The sequence below is a fragment of the Tamandua tetradactyla genome, chromosome 7 (assembly GCF_023851605.1).
Source record: "Tamandua tetradactyla isolate mTamTet1 chromosome 7, mTamTet1.pri, whole genome shotgun sequence".
NCBI classification, from domain to species: Eukaryota; Metazoa; Chordata; class Mammalia; order Pilosa; family Myrmecophagidae; genus Tamandua; species Tamandua tetradactyla.
The window spans coordinates 93,129,550-93,151,662 of NC_135333.1; the positions used below are offsets into that span (position 1 = coordinate 93,129,550).

Here is a 22,113-nt window from a genome sequence, read left to right on the forward strand (position 1 = left end):
CATATTTCACAAAGGAATGTCTAACCATAGCCAGTAACCACATGGAAAAGTACTTACCATAACTGAGTCATCAGAAAAATGCAAATTAAAAGCACAATGAGATAAAATATTATTAGTCACTACAATGGCTGAAATTTAAATCTTGATAAGTGTTTTATCAAGGGCTAGAGCACATGGAACTCATGCATTGTTGTTGGGAATATAAACTTTTAAAAACACTTTGAAAGATAATGTGACAGTTTCCTTGAAGTTAACTATGACTCAGCAATTCTACTGGTAGGTATTTACCTAAGTAAAATGAAAATAAATATTCATGAAAAAGATGTGTACATGGATATTCATAGCAGCTTTATTTATAACATATCAGTCTGAGCCCAAATGTCTATCAACAGGCTAATGGATATCCAAATTGTGGCATATCCATACCACTCGGCAATAAAAAAGAACGAAATATTGATGAAGGCAACAATATGGATGAGTATCAAACATCTTATTCTGGGCAAAAAAACTAGACACACAAGAAAAGTACGTATACTTAATTGTTTAGTTTATACAAAATCTTAGAAATGACAAACCTAGCCTAAAGTTATTAAAAAGTAGATCAGTGTTCGTAGGGTGAGAAAGCGGGAAGTTAGGCATTGACTGGAAAGGGGCACCATAAACTTTTGGGGGTGATGAAATATTTTATACTGGTGGTAGTTACATGGTGGTAGTTACCTTTGTCTTTGAACTGTATTAAAATGGGTGCATTTTATAGTGTGTAGCTTATAATCTCAATAAAGTTAGCCAAAAAATTTATTTGGCTGAACCATATGACAAATTGCAGAAATTCAGCCAATTTTCATTCTGAAATGTCGGTTTTTTTAATCAATGGTCAATCTAATAATTTATTAATTAATTACTTAAAATACATATAATTGACTATTGAATTTTGAAATAATTTTTTAAAACACTAGGCAATATTTGTGTCATAATTGGCGGAATGTTTTTTGAAAATAAATACATGCACACTCCTTTAAGAATCATTGCTATAGTGCCACTATCACTGATGGGTATTAGAACTGGCAAAAATACCTACTGGGTAAAAAAAAACATCCACTGAATATCAGTTTACTGTGAGTTTTAGGATCTCTTACATCTAGTTCATTTGTTCAGCTCTAAGAGTCGGCATAGCCTGACCTACCATAGATTTCATTCAACAAACATAATACCTTCTGAAAAATCCTAGAAGATGTTTTCTTAATAGTAGTTTTACAAGTCAAAATATACTTTTTCTTGTTTATCAAAAGCTAGAAATGTTCATTTCTTTAGAGTGCAGTCAATCTTCAGAAAACTTCTTACAAAGAACCTGAATAAGCATGTAGTTATTGTTCAATGAGTACCAAGTCTCTGTTTGAGATGATAAAAAGTTTGGGTAATGTAAATGTAACTAATACCACTGAATTGTACACTTGAAAGTGTTAAAAAGTGGAAATTTTGAGTTGTATGTTACTTCAATAAGAAGTTTAAAAAAATTTAAATTCAAGCTGCCCTCTTTTGCCTTAAATGAAACATCACTTGCCTAATTCAGAAATCTTACTTAAAAAAATAACCAGCAAATTTTCAGGCACAATTATAACAATGTAGTCAATTCCAAATATCAGCATGAAATTCTCATTTCTCTTATTGTTTTGCCATGTATGAGTTTTACTTCAATGTGATTAAGAAGTTTACTGTGGGCAGGGAGTCTTGTGGAGGAAAAACCTATTAAGACACATTATTATAAAAACATAATGAAGAATAAAGAGCTGCAAATTGACTATGCCAACCTGGGAAAAAAATGACAACACAACAGCCTTCATTCTTTTTTACCTCCTTCTTACCATGTTCCTTGCTGACATTCAAGTGATTAGATTAATTGTCAAGGAGCAGTTAGTTTCTAAATGACAAACCAGGGCATTTGATAAGTGCTGATACACAACATACACTACAAACATTGTGAATGAAATTGTTCGCTTGATAGGATTTTCAGATAAAATATGATGCATCCAGCTAAATTTGAATTTCAGATAAATTTTTGAGTATAAGTATGTTCCATGCAATATTTGCTTGTTATACCAAAAAAAATTGTTTATCTGAAAAACACAATTAGGAGTCCCCATTTTTTAATTTGCCTAATTTGGCAACCCTACCACTTGGCTTAGCAATAATTAATACAAGTCAGTGAAATAATTGTCAGTAATCAATTAGATATTTGTGAAGTATGCTTAATAAATTCCAAAATTAAAAGGAGATTGAGCTAGTTGGCAGGGCTCCTTTCTTATGCTTCAGTTAAATTGTCAGAGTTCTTTTCTGGATAATTAACGTTACTCTAATGCTGTATGGATAAAAAAAGACATAATTAAGCAAAGAAACTTCTTTGTATGTGGAGAAATATTCAACACTCCACTACTTCAGTAAAGGCGGTAATGATTCTGGATTGTATATAGCCCAACTTCCAAAGAGGAAAGAATGGCTTTCATTAGAAGGGTTGACAGGAACTACATTTTAATTTCCTTTGGAAAATTCCCCATGCATTTACTGTGATACCATCCTGTGCACGCACACACACACATTTTCTGTTTATTTCTATTGCAACAGACTTGCATGTCATTTTTATCTGAAAGAAGAAACTTGGAAGGTAATATTCAGGCATGAAGATTTGGTGTTTACTTGGGCCATGCCATTAACATTTCCAATTTGTTGAGTGGTTTCCACATTTCCCAGAGGTCCTCACCCCATAAAAGCTGATGGATGGGCTAAATGGACCTTCTAGGCTTGGCTGGTGTAATGTGAGCTCAATGCCTGGAAACAATAAAACAGCAATTTTCTGAGATTTACCTGCAGAAAAGCCAGGAACATAAAAGCCCTTTTCAGTTTCCACCCTAAACCTCTTCTTTTCACTTAGTCCCCAGGGGGGTCAGGGAGGACTGTATCCTGTCAGGTTAATTGAGGGTGACATTAAATGTAATATCAGTGGCAGCCACTGTAATGGCTCGAAGGGAAAGACCATTGTGCTAGGAATCAGAAGAGCTGGGCTCCTTTCTGGCCAGAGAGGAGGCTTCCTGTCGGGAACAATAGAAGCAAAGGCTGCAAGGGGTTAGGAAATGTCAGATCTTTCTGTTAAATGCTAGACTGAACCATCCAGTCATGATGCCTCAAGCAGCAACTATGCCACGCAAAGGTTTCTCCTCAGATAAGTCCATCGGGGCTCAACCAGACTGTCTGGAATTCATCCTGGGCATAGTGCATGACACTGTTTTCCCACAGTGAAATGAATTTTTTTTTTTTTTTTTTTTTTTTGTACATTAAGGTCAAGCAGGGATGTGTGTTCTGGACCCAGTGCTTAAAAAGAGTTTCATAGTAAGGAGGTCTGGTCTGAGGGGATGTGAGGGGTCCACCAGTGAGTTCTTGGCTTCCCAAGTAAGATATGTAACAGTAATCAATTAACCTTAACCTTGAAGCAGCCCAAACTCAGGATGCACCATCCAAGTCCACAGCCCATTGGATACTTCCTAATTTAAATTGCACTAAACTATGAAAATTCAGCCTTTCCATTGCCATTTCTTCTTCAGCAAACTAACAGTTATGTTATAGTTCACGTCCAAGCTCATATAGTAATCCATAACTCTTCCAACTATTAAGGAGCTATATCAAAATAAAATCTCTGGATGGCCAAAGAAAATAATGTTGGAAAAGTCTAATTTAATGGACCTTTTGGCTGTCATTATGAAACAACCTATTGTTTCAGGGTTTGGAAACTTAATGTAGGCTGAACTTATATGGTGCAAAATTGTCTGTGTGTTATTTCCCTACAGGGGATAGATCCAAGCACTGAAAACAGTAAAAGGACTATTAGTCCAGGAGGCCTGCGCTGCCTGTACCTCCTAAGCTCACACTCAGGATGGCAAGGGAGAGAAGACCATGAGAGGGAGGCACACAGCTTGGATTCTCCTGAGATTGGTTAAAACCAGGTCTTTTATTTTTTAAAATTTACTTTTTCATTTTGGTTATATATAAATGTATATATACACATATATAGATATGTATGTATCTATATATACAGTGTATCTATATATGTAGTGGTAATATATGTGTTATATATATATATATATCATAAAATTTGCCATTTTAACCATTTTAAAGTGTAAAATCCAATGGCATTAATTACACTCACAATGCTGTTGTACCACCAGCACCATCCATTACCGAAAACTTTTCATCACCCCAAACAGAAATTCTGCACCCATTAAGTAATAACTCCCCAATCCTTTCTCTCCCTAGGCCCTGGTAATTTCTAATCTACTTCCTATCTTTATAAATTTGCCCATTTTAGATATTTCTTACGAGTGGGACCATATACTATTTATCCTCTTGCATCTGGTTTATTTCACTCAGCATAATGTTTTCAAGGGTCTTCCATGTTGCAGCATGTTTCAGAATCTCATTCTTTTTTTATGGTTGAATAGCATTCCATTGTACGTATATACTACATTTGCTTATCCATCATCAGTTAATGAATACAGGTTGTTTCTACCTTTTGGCTATTCTGAATAATACTGCTATAAACACTGGTGTAGAAGTATCTCTTTGTGCCCTGATTTCAATTCTTTGGATAGGATAGACACCTAGAAGTGTAATTGGCAAGTCATATGGCAATTCTTGGTTTAACATTTTGAGGAACTGCCAAGCTATTTTCTACAGCAGCTGCACCATTTTACATTCCTACCAGCAATGCACAAGAGTTCCAATTTGAAACCAGGTCTTTTAAATCATAGGCTTTCAACTGGTGGACACCTAAATATTTCACTCCTAAACAGTGCCTCAGGAGGTAACAGGACATTGAAGTAGAGGCCCATGGATGCCTGAGAAATTAACCCAGAGTGCTGAAGCTTCAAAAGCCTCAGCAGGTCCAGTGGCCAAGTCCTGAGTTGAGAGTAGCAGTTTATGCTGTGGGCAGCAGGGCTGTGAACGGAACACACACCCAGATGTATAGGTCAGAGATTAAGACAAAAGTATCTGATCCAAACTGGAACACTACCTAATCTTACAACTGATCACAGACCCACCCCTCTGGCCCAGCCTAGTTATCAGCCTCAAAGTAAAGTGTCAGATGCTGTCAGCTTCACCTTGTGGAGAGAAATAATGGTAACGTCATCTGGAGCCATCTTTCCCAGCCACAGCCAGAAGTCAGAGGAGAGCCTGGCCACCAGGCAGAAGCAGAATGGAGTTTAGAGTCTGGGGCTCTGTGTCAGAACCCTTAGCAAGCACAGAAACACTGGCCAAGCATCGAAGGTCTTTGCAGAGGGAGGTTCTGATCATGCTGCCTCAGCCTCCCAGCTCCTGTCTAACCTTCTTCCCAGCATCACCTCCAAGCCTCGACTGGCAGTGATATTTTGTGAACTGATGGATCCCATTAAATGAGTTTCAGATGGTGATTTTCTGTCTAAACAGATGAGTGAGCATTTCCTTAAGTTGCATCTCATTTTATTAACATCACTAATTTCTCTGCTTTCCTGCATCCAATCAATCATTCCACTTCATCTGTGTATTTCATTAACGAGCCATTGACTCCCTCTTCCAGATCATTAGTGGAGATGTCAAAATCTGACCAGACCGAATGCAAGTTCCCATGGATCCACGCTGGCTGCCCTAACAGCTCCCCGGGGAGGCATTCATCATTCCCATACATGAGCCTTCATTACCCCAAACCAAGTTTAACCTATTTGTGAGAAACACTTCTTAGGATGCTATAAAAATTAATGCTTTCCCAAGGAACTCCTAATGTTCATAAAATTAGAACAGATGGTTCCCATGATACAGCACAATATACACAGCCACAAAATTCCAGCCCCCACTAACCAGGTACTGCAGTTCATTTATTCATTCCCTTTTGTCTATGAAGAACAGGAAAAAAGGCTTAAATCCTTCTGCTATAATCTTCTGAGCTTTTTATGCCTTTCCAGCATTCACATTTATCTATTGATTTGCCTTTTCTACTTAACAGAAGTTTTCCATTTCAGGCCATCTACTCAGTTACTGTCAAGATACTTTATGCAAATCAGCAGGTTACTGGACGGCTGTGAAACTTATACAGGTGGCTAAAATTTAACCTTAGAAAAGCTGATACTCTGAAAGGCTTAGAGAACAGGTATTGGTTTTTGGGCTTTCCTGGACTTCTTTAACACGCTTCTCAGTGTAAATCAGGTTCTAATTGTGTGAACTGAATCAGAGATAATGGTCTGGTAGCTCAGGTCAATATGCTTTTATTTTTACCCCCATTGTGGCTGTTTATGTAAAGTATCCAAGTTTCAGGAAATCTCAATACCAATTTGTTCTTCTTTTTCCGGAATTTCTTTCTTATATGACCACTGTACATACCTTTCTTCCTTCTATTAAAATACTCTTTTTTTTTTTTTAATTTAGTGAGACTAGAATATAACACTATATCGCTACTAACATTATAACTTGCAAAAAAAAAAAAACCATTTGGAAGCATACAGAAAGAAAACCGAAAAATGAAAATTTCATTTGGGTGTCAAAACGGAAGATAAATTTTACTTTATTTTAAAATAATTTTGTTTAATATAAGTAAAATGCAAGTTTTTGTTTTTTTTTGCATGGGCTGGCTCCAGGAGGTGAACCTGGGTCTTCCACATGGCAGGCAAGAATTGTATCACAGAGCTATCCTTGCACCATCCAAAATGTAATTTTGTAATGTACACTAAATATAGTCTAGTTATGATGAGTATTTTTCAAAGCTGGGAAGATGAGAGGTGCTTATAGCCTCTAAGAGGAAGAGTTTTTGCTAGGAGTCCAGGCTGAAAATGGATCTCCCATTAGCCAAATGCTGCAGCATTTCCTGAGCAACACCATTAAACATTTCCCAGGCAACAGGCTTTCTGGTATTACTGTTTCATCACTTCGTGCCAAACAGTGTGCAGGTTGGGCCATGCAACTCAAAAACTATTATGAAATGTAAGATCCCTAGATCTCTGGATGCACGTCTAAGTTTTGGAGAGGTTGATTTGATTTTGTATTATAAAATTGCATGGCATAGCATAGCCTTGTACAACAAAAATGTATTATGCAGTAGTTAGGGCACTGACTTCAGAAAAAGCAAAGTTCAAAATCCTGCCCTTGCCACATATTAACAGTATGATTTTGGGACTTTTATTTAATCTCTCAAAACCCCAATTTCATTATCTGCAAAATGCGGATAAGAACAACTACTAAATGGTATGAGGATTAAGTGAGGTAAGAAGGTAAGAGTTGTAAAGAGGGACATGCTGATAGTACTAAGCATTGGATTAAAAATTCTCATTATTTTATGTATCCTAGTAGCATAGGGGATGATGATGAAGTTGCTGGTTTTAAGTGAGGTTCTTCGCTAAAAGCTTTTGATAAGGATTGGCTGGATATGGCTAAGGAATGGTGGCTGCTGACTCACTGCTAAGAGTAGGGTCCTAAGTGAATCTGCAAAGGAGCTACTCTACTTTACAAACAAAGGAGGAGACCCAAGGAGGATGTGGAGCTATGAATCCTCATATCACTGATGGAAAAGGGAAGAGAAATGTTTAGGCTGATCCATAATTGAGAAATAGCTGCATCTGCCTAGCTCTGGGTTAATGCGAGGACCTCACTATAATAAGACATAAGCGCATACATTTTATTTTGTATTTTTCTATTGTGAAGCACATATAGAGCAAAAATCCAGATGTTTTAAAAGATAAACCCCAAGATTAATGAAAATAGAGAATATGGAGAATTGGATCCAAAATGTAAATCCACTGGATAATACTGTGGGAAACAACTTTTAAGACCTGAATATTTTCTAAAAGAAAATTCAACATAGTTTCATTCTGATTTGACTGTTGATAACAGCCTTACCAGAATCTTGTGGTTTAAACTTAGAAGTGCTCAGCAGAGATATTTGCATCCTTACATATACCTGAGGAAAATAAAGCCATATATAAAAATACACACAATGCTCAACTGTTCATAGACAATGCAAGTAAAAGAGACTATTGGGAAAAAAAACAGACTATTGGTGTTATAAAGACTTTTTTATAACACTTTTTAAAAAAAAACTAAATGAGCTTTAATAAAAAGTGCATCAAGGGTGGGCCATGGTGGCTCAGCAGACAGAGTCCTTGCCTGCCATGCCAGAGACCCGGGTTCGTTTCCTGGCGCCTGCCCATGCAAAAATAAATTTAAAAAAAAAGGATCAAGAACTGGTTGTAAAAAAGAAAAGAAAAAAAAAAAAGAACTGATTGTATGTTTCCTATTGAAAATGTTTTCCTATTGCTATTTGGAAATGTTCTAAGCCAAGTTTCCTCTCTTACAGTATGGAGAAAATAATCTGACCTGCTCTCATTCCCAGAAGAGTTGTGATTGCCATGTATGGCAAGATACATGAAAACACTTTGAAAAATGAAATGATGTTAGTGGGGTCATTGTTTCTAGTATGAAAAGGAAAAGAAGAGTGACGTTGTAGGAAAGTAGGCAGGGCAAGGACCTTGGAGTCAGCTGGTCTGCAGTTTGAATATCACCTCTGCCACTCTGCTTGTGTGACTGTGGGAAAGTTTCTCAACGCCCAAGCAAAAAATGTCAGGCTTTACACGCTGAAGTTTCTAGGGGAAAGGAGAAGAATGAATGTGTATTTTTATATTCAGTGATTTCCTATATTTTGAATTTTACTTTTTTTAGCTTATTTTTAAATAATTTCAAATTTACAGGATTATCGCAAAAATAACACAAATCCCATACAGAAGAAGTCTAACATACACCCATCCCTCCCAGGCACTCAGATCTACGAACTTCAGCATTTTGCCAACCCTGACACATATCCCACCCATCCATCCATCATCCATCTATCTATCAATCATCTATTAATCTTCCAAACCCTTGAGAGCAGGCAGCACACATCATACTCCTAGGACATAGCACATTCATGAAAACATTTCCTATGAACAAGGAAATCTACCCATGCGATCATCTTAAGTGCAGTCACCAAGTTCAAGAAGTTTAACATTGATAAAACACTTACATTCTATATTCTAATTTTCTCTTAAATCCCAATAACATCCTTTTTTTTTAGCCTGAGTTTTTAAAAAATTATTGTTACTTTTTAAATTAGAGGGGTTACAGGTTTATAGAAAAGTCAGATAAAATATGATATTCCCATATACACGCCTATTGTTGACATTTTGCGTTAGAGTGGTGTCTTTGTTACAATTGATGAAAGAAATTAAAATATTATTGTTAACTCTAGTCCATGCTTTACATTACTTTTATTTTCCTCATATACCACCTATTATTAACACCTTGAATGTCATACATTTGTTGTAATTCATGAAAGAATAATCTTATATTTGTACTATTAACCACAGTCCATAGTCCACAACAGGGTTCACTGTGTTATACAGTCCCATGTTTTATCTTCTAACTTTCCTTCTAGTAACACACAGTATCCAAAATTTCTCCTTTCAACTACCTTCACCAACACAATTCAGCACTGCTCATTACAGTCAAAATAATGCACTACAATCACCACTCTCTATTTCAAACCTTTATGATAAACCTAAATAGAAATTCATCACAAATTAAGCATCAGCTCCCAATTCTCTACCCCATTCTAAATCCTGGTAACCTATATATTACATTCTAACTCTATGAGTTTGCTTTATATTTTGTTCATATGGTGAGACCATGCAGTATTTTTCTTCTGTGTCTGGTTTATTTCACTTAACATAATATCCTCCAGTTTCATCCATATTGTCACATGCCTCAGAACTTCATTCCTTTTCTAAGTTGAATAACATTCCATTGTATGTATAAACGGCATTTGGACACCTGGGTTGCTTCCATCTTCTGGCAATTGTGCATAACGCTGCTGTGAACATTGTTGTGCAAATGTCTATTCGCATCCCTGCTTTTAGTTCTTCTGGATATATAGAACAGTGGGATTGCTGGATCATGTGGCAATTCCATAGTCAGCTTCCTTAGGAACTGCCTTTCCATTTTATGGCTGTACCATTTTACATCCCCACCAGCAGTGTTTGAATGTTCCAATTTCTCCTCATCCTCAGTAATGTCATTTTAAGCCTTTTCTCCTCCATTCCTAGAACCCATCCAGTGTTACATATTGCATTTAATTGTCATTATCTCTTTAACTTTTCTTCCTGTTTTTAAAATTGTGAAAACACATATAGAACACAAATCTTCCCATCTCAACCCCTCCCAAGCTTACTATTCAGGAGCATTAATCTCATTCACAATGTGTAGTACCCACACCACCTTCCATTACTAGAACTTTTCCTTTATCTCAAACAGAAAACCTATACTCATTTGGCATTGACTTCCCCTTGCCCCTGCCCTCCACCCCTGGTAACTACCCCCTGTTCAGTCACGTATTCTCTGAAATCTTCTTCATGGTTACCATAGGGTTTAAATTTGACAGGCTAAATCTATAACAATCTCATTTGTTTTGATTCAAACTCAACTTCAATAGCATACATACACTATGTTCCCATACTCCTCCATCCCCCCACCTTTACGTAGTTCTCGTCACAAATTACGTATTTATACATTGTGAGTCTAAAGCTATTGATTCATCATTGTATTTTATGCATTTGTCTTTTAGATGCTGTATGAAATAAAAATCAAATAAGAAATGCAATAGTACTGTTATTTATATTTATCTATGTCATTATCTTACTGGAGATATTTATTTCTTCATGTGGTTTTAGTAAATCGTCTATTGCTCTTTCCTTTCAATCTACAGAATTCCCTTTAGCAACTCTTATAGGGCAAACATTCATTTTTCTTTTTTGACAAATTACTTTCATCCAATTTTCATATTGAAGTCAAAATCTTTATTTTTGACATGTTTCTTCCATTTTGCTGTTTTGGAGCAAGGGCTTTAGCTAAAACCTGTACATTTAATCCTGTAGAGGCCTGTATACATTTGAATTAACCAATTTTGAATAGCATGTGTATGGTTATGTGTGTGAATGCAAGTGTGAGTATGTAGGAGGAAGGGCGAGGTGAAATCCATACATGATAGTAAATTGGATGGAAGCATATCATTTAACACAGGAGATGTTAAGAAGAAAGTTTTCACTTTTGAGGTCTAAGAACAAAACACTTTTGTGCAGCAGAACTACAATGAGGCGGGGAAAAGAAGAAAAGATGGGATAGATGAATTCAAACTGGAAGTGGAACTAGAAAGAGGTTGCATGTGGGGAGCTCAAATCTACAGGGATGAATTCCCAGCATCTCAGTAGGAACAGATTCAAGAGCAGAGTGAAACCACCTTAGTCAGAAGCATGGCCGTCTTTCCCATGCAAATCTGAAAATGTGGGGGGAAAATGACTCTGCAACACAGAGTCCACTAAGATAAAATTCTAATTGACTCTTGGTACTCACTCTGGGACCCACGGAAGGCATGCTTGACTCTAAAGAACCCAAAGGTGTACTTCTGGGGTGTCTGTTGCTAAACTACTCTCTCTCTGCTCCAAACTAACCCTTCTATACTCAGCCTTGTGATGCTGGGCCTGGGATTCTGCAAACCACATTTCTGCTTTGCCAACTGGTTCTATTTTAGGCTCTGTCTATTGACTGGGACACTAAAGGGAGAATAGAATTTAAGGCAGAAAAAGGATTGCTCCTTTCTGTTTGCTTCCTGTGGACCTCCTCCCTGTTTTCCAGTTCCTGTAAGCACCACCACCCTAGTAATATGTCTTCACTTTAACAACAACAGTTCCTTCTTGTAGCATCAGTTGAATCCATTTTTCAATTTCTGTAGCATTTGCAGATCCAGATTCATTACACCACCCTAGCAAAACCAGCACTAACCAGCCTTTCTTCAGAGGTCTGGGCCCTGGCCCATATGAGGAACTAAGGGAAACCAGTACCAGCCATCCTTTATGCTTCTAAGTTCTAATAATTCCACCTCCTTATCTGTGTCCTTCAGCCCCAGGGTTGATAGCTACTTTCTGCAATTATTGCCCCCATGGTTCCTTAGATATCTATTTTTACTCTTTCAGTTTACTTAGTAAGCAATATTTTATATTACAATTTTCTCTGTTCAAATAAATGGTATGTTTTTTGTCTCCTAACTGGACCTTGACTAACATAGAAATTAGCACCAGGAGGGGACCCTGGAAGTTTAATCGGCTCTGTCCAGTTTTAATTTAATTAATCTGGCCAAGTTTAATGGTCTGTGGGACAATCTCCATCAAGTTATAATTTTCAAAAAGCTAAAAATATGACTCTGACACAAGTATGGGATGAATATGTGTCCAATGTTTGTTTAATGCATTAATGAGGGACTAGCAAGATAGTAAAATGGCTTTCAAAAACATTCAAATATAGGGTTTTCTATATCCATCAGGAAAGACATTCTGAAAGTGCATGTAATGTGAATATATATAAGCATGTGCATGTGTGTATATGTCTTTTGAACAGCCAGGACCCTGAGACAATACTATAGAGAAGCCTCTTTGACCCAGAGCTGAGCTCCATTTGTCCGGCACAGCATGTCAAAGGATGAGAGGCCTCTATTACTTCTAAAGACAAAATTTTTCTCTCTCAAAAATATAATGTTAACAGACTGCAACCTGTAGCCGCACTGCCTAGTAGAGAAGCTGTTAGGGGCCAAAGCACTTCATCTATGGAATATTAAGGTAATAGAGATCAGGAACTTTTGTGGAAACCAGTTGGAATGTTTTTCAAGTGACCCTAAGTGATGAAAGCACTTTCTTTGTTAATTAGAAGAGGCTCATTCACCTAAATGGCTGCCAGCACACAAGCGCATCAACGCAGATGCTCTAAAGTTTATCTTACTAATTAGACAGCAGTCTTGCATCCAAAAAGCCACTCAGAAGTGGGACACTTCCCAGGTCTTCTAAATAAATCTCACTGGCAAAAACCCCTTCTGTGTCACGTGTCTGAAATAAAATTATTTGAATGCTACCATGCCTTTGCCATATATCCATTATTTTAATTGGTTTCAAGACTCTTAACCCAGCAGTTTCAGTCTTCTTGATCTCCAGGCCAGGGATAAAACCTCTTAAATCTACTGATCTAACTTAGCTTTGACAGGTGGCCTATCATTTCATTGTACTCATGATTAACCAATACTCCCCTAACCCTTTACTCACTTGAAGCACAATGCTATTGCCCATGTGAAGTTCTCTTGTATCTGGATATCAGTAGAGAGTAGATGGAGTTTCTTTACCAACCAAGAACCAGGGAAGAAAGATTGAGGAGAAAAGACCATGCATTTTGGGGCAAGCCATTTCAACTGCTATACTTGCAGAGGCGTACATTTCACAGTTATTTGGGGGGAAAGAGGAGAGTTGTTTCTTTTATGTTTGAAAGAAAAGGAGAGAATGGGTGGGATAAGATTTTAATGGATATTTATGTTTTATGGTTAAGATGGATTATGTCATACTTAGAACCCTCATCACCTCTAAACCTGCCATATGAGAAGATTCTCTTAAATGGAATGAAAAATAAACAGTTACAAGAGCATTACCATCTGGGTAGGCTCTGGGAATAACTTTCAAACTGCTCTTAGCATCTTCTAAAAGATATTTTAAATGCATTCCAATGGTTCTGCATAAGTGTTGTGGGAGGTAAAAGGATTTCAACAGTTCATCCTCTCTCAGTCAGCAAGAGTTTTTTAGCTAAAGATTTCCAAACACTTTAGGCCTTTGCAAACACTGGTGAATGAGAGCATATCAGCACTAACCACAAGCCAGCTTCTTTCAGAAAATTTCAGCAACTAGCATTGGGCTATTTGCTAACTCTGAGCAGAGTCTTGGAGGGGCAGGAATGGCCATAGTAAAGGTCCTTAGAGGTAAGCAGGCAAGTGGGAACTAGAGAGGCTCTGGCTTTAGTCAGTGGCCGGAAGAGCTTGAAGATTGGTTATGGAGATTTTACCTGAAAGGGAAAGCAGCCAAATGGCTTAACAGAAGGGCTTTGACTATTGGTGACATCTAAAAGCAACAGTAAACTCAGTTCAGTTCATAAAACAAAACACTGAAATCCGCTGGGGGATATTCTGATTAAAATACCATGGAACTTCTGAGGAATTGGGTCGTTTCATACACAGCTGGTATAAGTAAACTGGAACAACTATTCTGATAAAATATATTTAAAAATCTAATTCTGCATCTTATTTGAATAAACAATTTATCCTCTAGGAATTTAGTCTAAGAATATAATCAGAAAAGTATGCAGAGATAAATGTATAGAAGTGTTTTTTGTGGTACTGTAATTGGAAGTATAATGAATGCTCATGCTCATAGTAGGTACTTTATTAAATAAATTATGGCACCTTCTTACAAGGGACTGTCTGACCATTAAAAATGGTAAATTACAGTATTGGGACTCAAACCTATGGTCCTGGATGCTCCAGATACATTTTTAAATTTCTGTAATATATGTAATCATATACGTATATATTTTTTCATTTTTTGTTGAGTGGATGGGTAAATAATTGAATGAGCTCTTCTTGGCTTCCCCACTCCTAGTATCATGTTCTTTATCACTCAACATTCAATCACACAGGTAGAATCAATAGAAGAAAGATAGATAGATGGATAGATAGATAGATATAGGTAATATATGTGGGTGAGTATGGGTGTGTATTTGTTACAGAGGCTTAGTTAATGTAATTTCAAGAAAGTGTCAATGAGAATTTGACATATTCTCTACTGGACAAAATGTAGTTGCATTGCTATGAATAGAAATCATTTGCTTGACTATGGAAAGAAACATTTGCTTTATCAGTTTTCTAAAAAAGTATAACTCTCCCTTTACAGATTTGTAATATAGCCTCGTCAAAGACAATCAAAAGTATACACTCCATAGAATCAGAAAATCCCCAGAGATTCTATTAAACAATGCCCTGCTTTCATTTAATGAACTCTTGGTAACCTTTCTTACCTATTTCCAAGGCTTTGAAAATTTTCTTGATAAATGAAATAAAACTTTAATAAATTAAAACAAGCCATACATAAAACTGTCTAGTTACTACAAACCATATGGTAAGTGTCAAATTCTCTAAGGTCCCTGCTGATTCTAAAATTCTGTGATTCTAAGAAAAATGGGTATTCTATGAGTTAGATATAATAAAAATCCATTTTGGTGGGTATTTTAATTTGGGGGGTAGTGAGGAAATTTTTTTGGCAACAAAGTTGTTGAAAACAGGTGAGAAAAATAAATAAAGGAAGGAAGTTAAAAACTGAGAAAGTAAGAATAAAAAGGTAGATGGAGTAGGGGAGTAAGGAAAGATATCTGAGTAATATAAAAAATTTATGCAGTGGAAAAAAATCGTGGTCTACAAGTGCTCTAAGCAGACACTGTAAACATATTTATTTCCTTGCAGAGAACCACCAGATCGGTTTTGCTGAGTTCTAAATAATTGAGCCAGCAAAGTTCACCTCCTTGATAAGGGTCAGTGAGAGAGAAAACAAACATTCCAAGATTCCAATTAGGCCACTTAAGAGGAATGCTTAGTTTGTATGATCACGAAAGGCAAGAAGAACGTATTATGTAAGATTTAGAAAACAAATACAGCTCCAGAAGAAACGATTCTGACATGTTGGAGGATCCTGGAGAGTGAAGCCTGTTAGAAGGTCACCTCTTGACCCACGCCACGAAAAGTATGCCTTGGTGGTTAGGATGACACTGATTTTATAGGAGGGCTGTGAGATGTAGAAGACAATGAGCCTGAGTCTTTCTTAACGCCTCAATAAACGAAAAGGGCATATTTGGAAGTGCTCACCTTGGTACACTCAAAGCTACCCTAGCAATATCACTGCAGCCCTCAGAACTGTGCAAAGAATTGTTCAGTGCTGGGAGCGTTAGATTATTATTTTAAAAGAGCTTCAAACTCCTGGTAAGATGGTCATTAGATAAAGTACTAATCATTTAGGGTGCTTTAATCCTCCCATTATTTGGTAAGGAGGAAGTTAAAATGGTTTAGTTTATAAATCAATTTAATCTAATTTGCTGCCTAAAGCATGAGCCTCTGCTTCCATGTCTCCAGTGCAGCAGTAGGCATTTTAGTGCGAGGCTTCCTGCTGAGCGTGGGACCAGTCAGCAGTGGAGGCGCCATGCCCTTAAGGTGCTTAAATTTTAGTTCAGCAGATATCAAAAGCATGCTCAGAAAAAGGCTTGAGAGGCAGGGACCGCAGCTCTAGGTCTGGAACTAGTACTGCCTAACTGTTGGATCCTGAACAAGTTACCTCCCATCTCTGAGCATAAAAGAATTAGACAAGATGACGCTTAAGATCTTGTCCAGCTCCCAAGTTATTTAATTCTCTTTAATGAACATAAATTAATAAAAACTAATATAGAGTAAATATCGCTGAAGGCATAAAAACAAAGTAATCAGAATTGCTATGGGTTCATCTGGAAAGCTGCAGTTAGTAGAATCTGTAGTAGCAGTAGTCCAGTGGCTAACAGTTATTGTGAGTTCTATTGGTAGGACAACTCGGTTGTCAACTTCTAGTAGTCGTAGTTCACCTGGCTTTAAGTTTTGGGCCCAAAACCTGCCCAAAAGTTTTGGGCAAAGCGTTGAATCTCAAGCATGTCTCATTTAATCCTTAAAACAATCCTATCAGATAGGTAATATTAATATCTTCACTTTACAGATAAAGAAACAGAGACATGGAGGGCTTAAGTTCTTTCTACAAGTTACACAGCTAGGGAGGTAGAATAAATAGTGAATTTGGGGGTAAAAGTTGTGGAAAATTACTCAAAGTCCAGAAAGTCATACTCAGGTAGGAATGGGGATGCACATCCCCTAAATAAGCTGTAAAACCATTTATTTCATGTCATCTCCTCTACCAGGACCCTTCTGTAAGCTGTCACCATCCCCTGCCAGGGTTCCTGCACTAGTCTCCCACAGACAACCGGGGGTCTTCCGCCACATCCAGACAGGGTAAATTTCACACTGTAGTCAGAGTCACCTTTCCAAAAGACAAGTGTTGTCAATCCTTCAGTAAATATTTGCTAATTGAAAGGTACGGTAGAGTCCATCTACATTGGAGAACTGATTCTTGGTGAAAAGAAAGAGAAGGAAGAGTGAGAGGAAGAGGGGGAGATAGAGGTGGGGAGGACGGGAAGGAGGAAAGAGAGAAGAATAATGGAGGTCCCTGAAGGCAGTTTGGATTTATATAATATAGTAAAACAAAGGGACCCTTGGTAGATTCTTGAGCCAGGAAATGGTGTGAGGAAAACCACCTGAGGAAAATTAGTTCTAGCGTTGTATAGGACAAACTGGCAAAGGATGAGAACAGAGGAACTGTGGCTGCCTTCCAGGGTGGGCCTGGTGACAGTGACCAGGGTTGGGGCTGTGCAACTTGACAGGAGGTGAATTTGGGAAACTCTCCCTGGGAAACATTCTAGGGATTTAGGGAAGGACTAAATGAAGGGAAACGGGGACATAGAAAGATTAACGATAGTTTCATAAATCAATGGGCCCATTTTGGATGTGAGCATAAAGGAAATAAGTCTTGTTGGATTATTCCTTTAGGACCTTAAATACGTATGAGAAATTTCAAAGGAAATGTATTTGTAGCAAGCCTCAATTTTTTCAAGCTTTTCCACATTTGTGATGTTTTTAATATAATCCAAACTTTAAATTAGAAATCCCTTCTAGTAATCAAAAAGATAAAATCTCTAGAGCTATTTGATGATGAAAATCTTTCAAGAATACATTTATCTCATGTTTTATATTATCAGTGATTTTAGGTCACATCAACCATTTTATTTGTATATTACATATAGCCTCAGGGTAAAAGTCTTTATTTATTCTCAAAATATTTAACTGTGTCAATGTGAATGTTCACCTCACCTTAACTTGAATCCCTAAATTATGTAAGACTTTTTGGAGAAGTGCTATTAATATATGTAGCACATTCTTTTAATTTCCAATTTATTCGTCCTAAAAAGGAAACATTTAATATTCTGTTCACTACTGCTACCTATTTTAGGTCAAGCTACAACGCAGAAAAACAAACATTATTTGAATCTCCCATCTGACTAGGTAAATCTGTACTTTCCAATGTGGATTATTTTTGGTCCAGTGAGTTTTGTTTGAATTCTTTTTCCTCTATGTCTAGTTTCACAATATGATTAATGACTGAATTTTCCTTGTCTTTCCCATGGGTACCTTGAAAACCTGCAATTATAGAATTATTTACTTACCATAAAGGCAAAACAAAGATATAATTTTCAATGTAAATGTTGCTCTTAAAAATGTATAGATACCATCATCAACTAAATTTTAATTGTTTTTTGATGATAATACAAAAAACCCTTTATGTGATACTTTTAAGGTAAAAATATTGCTTATGAAAGGGGTCAGATTAACATTATCAAACTCTTTCTCTCTGATTGAATATGATTCTCTTACTTTTGTTATATAGCCTCAGTTCTCAAAAAGACAACTTCTAAGAATGAAAATAATTTTCCCAGAGAGAAAATATATCTGGAATTCAATCTCAAAATAGTCATTATGCAGTAAATATTGATAGCAAGTTGTTTCAAATGATCCACTTGAGAAACTACCAGACATTTTCCCCTCTGAATTTCCTTACAATCCACTGGAATTCATTTCTCTGAGCCTTAATGCATAGTTGATTCTGAGACCTCCTGATTTTCCAGGGTTAGCAATATTCAAAGCCCATACTCGCTATTCAAAAACTATAGGCCTGTGCAGTGGTACTGCACTGTCATGCTAAAGTTAGAAATTTCTTTCTAGTTTTTAGATCCCCTGAAAGCTGCGGTTTAATTTGGATTTTTCACAAGCTTCAAGAGACTTCAGGGAGAGATGCCAAGAGCAGGCATTGGAGTCCAACATGCCCAGTGTTAAACCTGGCTCAGGAACTTGTTGGCTCATCTGGCCCCATTCGCTTTCTCTAATAGTTCCTTCCAAACCCACAGAATTGTTCTCATTTCCTTTAGTCCCCTCTCACTTCAAGGCATGCATATGTTTTTCAATTTATTTTCTTGGAATACTATTCTGTCCCCTTTTAGCTGATAATACCACTTGTCCGTGAATTCTCAGCTTGTAGGTCATCTGCTTCTTAGCAACGCGCTCTCCGCCTACCAGATTAGAATCCCCCTGTTATATATTTCCATAGCTCCCTGTCCTATAATAACAAGCAACATACTGATTACTTTAATTTCAGCATTCCCCTTCAGACTGGAAGCTCTGTAAGAACAGGGACTACGTCTGTGCCTAGGACCTAGTGTGCTGGGAGGGAGTAGATGCCAATAAATATTTGATGAATGAATGGATGAATGAACTCATGATGAATGAGTGCAATCTAAACCTAGTATCTCATCACTTTGAGACTTGCTTTGTGTGGCCTGTTCCAAGATTTAAAAGAGATAATGGACATAGAGTGTTTAGGACCAAAAATTATGAGCTTAATAAATGGAAGCTGCCTTTATCAGAGAAGTTGCATACTTAGAGCCATGATGTAAAAAATAATAGAAATACTAAGAAGTGATTGGAGCCTGAGCTTGAGTCTTGAGTGCATTCTCCAAGAAATGCCATGCTCAGTTACCTTGACAACCAGAGAATACAAATTTTGCTACCCTGCAATCTTCTAAGAACACTTTCTAAATTATCTTCAGCATATAATCTCACTTTTCAGTTAGAAAATATTGAGAAATACAAAGCAATCACAGGCCAATTTATACAGCAATGTGTTTTCTTCTCACATCCTCCCAAATGAAGGGAAGCAGCTAAAAGGCAGGGATTATATCCTTCTTTGTATTGACAGAAACCTAGTCCAGACCTTTCCATTTAGCAGACTCAACACATCTCTGTTAAATAAATGTTGATAATTTTGGCTTCCTAAAATTAAACCTCCAGCTTTTACCCAGAACTCAGGGTAGTATTTCCAACTGTCTACTGATCATCTCTATTCCAATGCTCTGTCATCTCCTACAATTCAACATGTCAAAATTAAAACTTGTTATTCTCTTCACCCCAAACCAAACTGACTCCCTTCCCCACCATCCCATATCTTCTGGTGGCAACACTATTATTCGAGAAAATTTGAAGTAATCTTTGAATTTCCCTTTGCTAAAATAATAGATCTTCTAGATTCAATCTATAACAAAATCACTAATTTCTATCTACAGTTTCAGGGTCTTGTCTCAGGGCTTGAATGTTAAATTTCCAGATTCTATTTCTGTGACCACTTTCACCATTAGTGAAACCCATTTTTGGCATTACAACTGTTAATCTTCTTAAGGTCCTTTTTATGTTCCTCTCCCCTATCCATTGCTCAAGAGCTCTAATGGCTCCTTATTCACTGTGATGTCAAGAACAGACTCCTCTTATTCTGGCTCTAGTAGCTTCCTCATCTTCCTTATCCACTATGCCTTCACTGTCCCAGTAAGGCCTATCTGCACCCTGATTGCTTCTCCCCTTCTTTCTCATGTAAACGCACAAGCCATGCTCAAAGCTTAAGCCACCCTCACTTAGCCAAATCTTAAATTGTCCTGGGAGGTCCATCTCAAGTCTTATCTCCATGACCACACTAAATCCCACGCTGTTTTTCCTTTCTCAGAATTTGTATTTCAGTTATAGCCAATGCCACATGATTTAACAATTAAATATTCTCTAGTTTTTCCATATTTTTCCATTCCACAAGCACTTATGAATCCACAAGTACATGTGTCACTGGACTAGATACTTCATGAATGAACATGAAGAAGATCAAGGCAAAGATTCCATTTTTAAGAAATACTAAGCTGGACATATGTTGTGTTTCTTCCCAGAATAGCATCCTCTTCATACACAGCCCTTCTTCTGAGAACATCCCTTTACCCAGTGAATTGGTCAAATGGAGGAACCATTATCTCACAGAATCTGCTCTCTCATAGCTACTGCTGAGTGGCTCTGGGGCACAAACCAAATTGGGACTATTGCAGTAAAAACAATGAAGTCCCTATCCCCCATTAATTAGTCTAGGTTGGAAATCTCATTCAAGTTTGGTCAACCAGTGTCCTTGAATGTTATGAAACTAAGCCCAAAGATAACAAGTTTCATTCAGTCCCTTCTGATAGGGATGGTATGTGATGCGAGTCATGAACCAAAAGCTATCATGTTTTCTGATGATAGAAAAATAGGCTGCCAGAAAGTTGCTGTCTTCATGACCGTGTCTCCATGACCGTGTCTCCAGTGCCAATCAAAGTTTCTGGCACATAATATGCAATAAATATTGTTGAATAAATGATGCCTGCTATTTAGTAAATGTCTACTTTATGCAGAACCCTATAGTAGTCACTGTGAGAAAGAAATAGAAGGAAGAAGGATAGCCATTAACATATAGTTATTTGATACTCATGTAAGGGATGTTCTCTTCATTTTCTTGATGAAGAAACAGAGGGTCCCATGGTTAAGTAACTGGCTTGAGTTATAACAGGTGGTGAAAGGTAGAGCCTAAGGTTCACACTCAGAGCTGTCTGGATCTGTGCTCTTTTTAATACACTATGGTTCTTGTCTTCTCAAAGCTTACAGATTTTTGGGGAAGATGTAACATGCAAATTTTGGGTATGTACTCTGAATGCTTAGTGATCCAAAGATACCAAGTAAATTTAGGGTAGAGTTTAGACTTAAAGCCAGCATATCCCAGAACCTACCACAATTGCAAACTATAACTCGATCAGATTTTGGGTTAGATGATTGTTCTTGAATATACTAATTAATACTGTCTTCCAAAAATACAATTGTAAACATAAACAATGCCAGACAATAACACATAAAGAAAGTAACGTAATGTATCCCACCATACGTTCAGAGTTCAGCTGTGTCTGTGATGCCCAAAACAGTGAGAATGAAGAAAGTGTTCACTATATCTGGGGTTTCTAGTAAATCTGTCACCACATTTCTCTCTGGAACACATTATGTTGTTTTTGTCTCATATGGTCTTGGTCTCATTTCATTACCAACCCTTGTAGATAGCCTGTCTGTGTGTCTAATTTAGTCTCATTACAAATTCAGATCATTTTACATTTAAATAATTTTTACGCTTTCCCTTTTCTGCGTTGGAT

The 22,113-nt window shown here is 37.1% G+C and overlaps 1 long non-coding RNA gene across 1 annotated transcript in view; it reads right to left on the reverse strand.

Annotated features, from left to right (window-relative positions):
* LOC143689869 (uncharacterized) overlaps positions 1 to 22,113 on the reverse strand; it is a 43,205-nt gene that overhangs the window by 17,247 nt on the left and 3,845 nt on the right. The window lies entirely within an intron of this gene.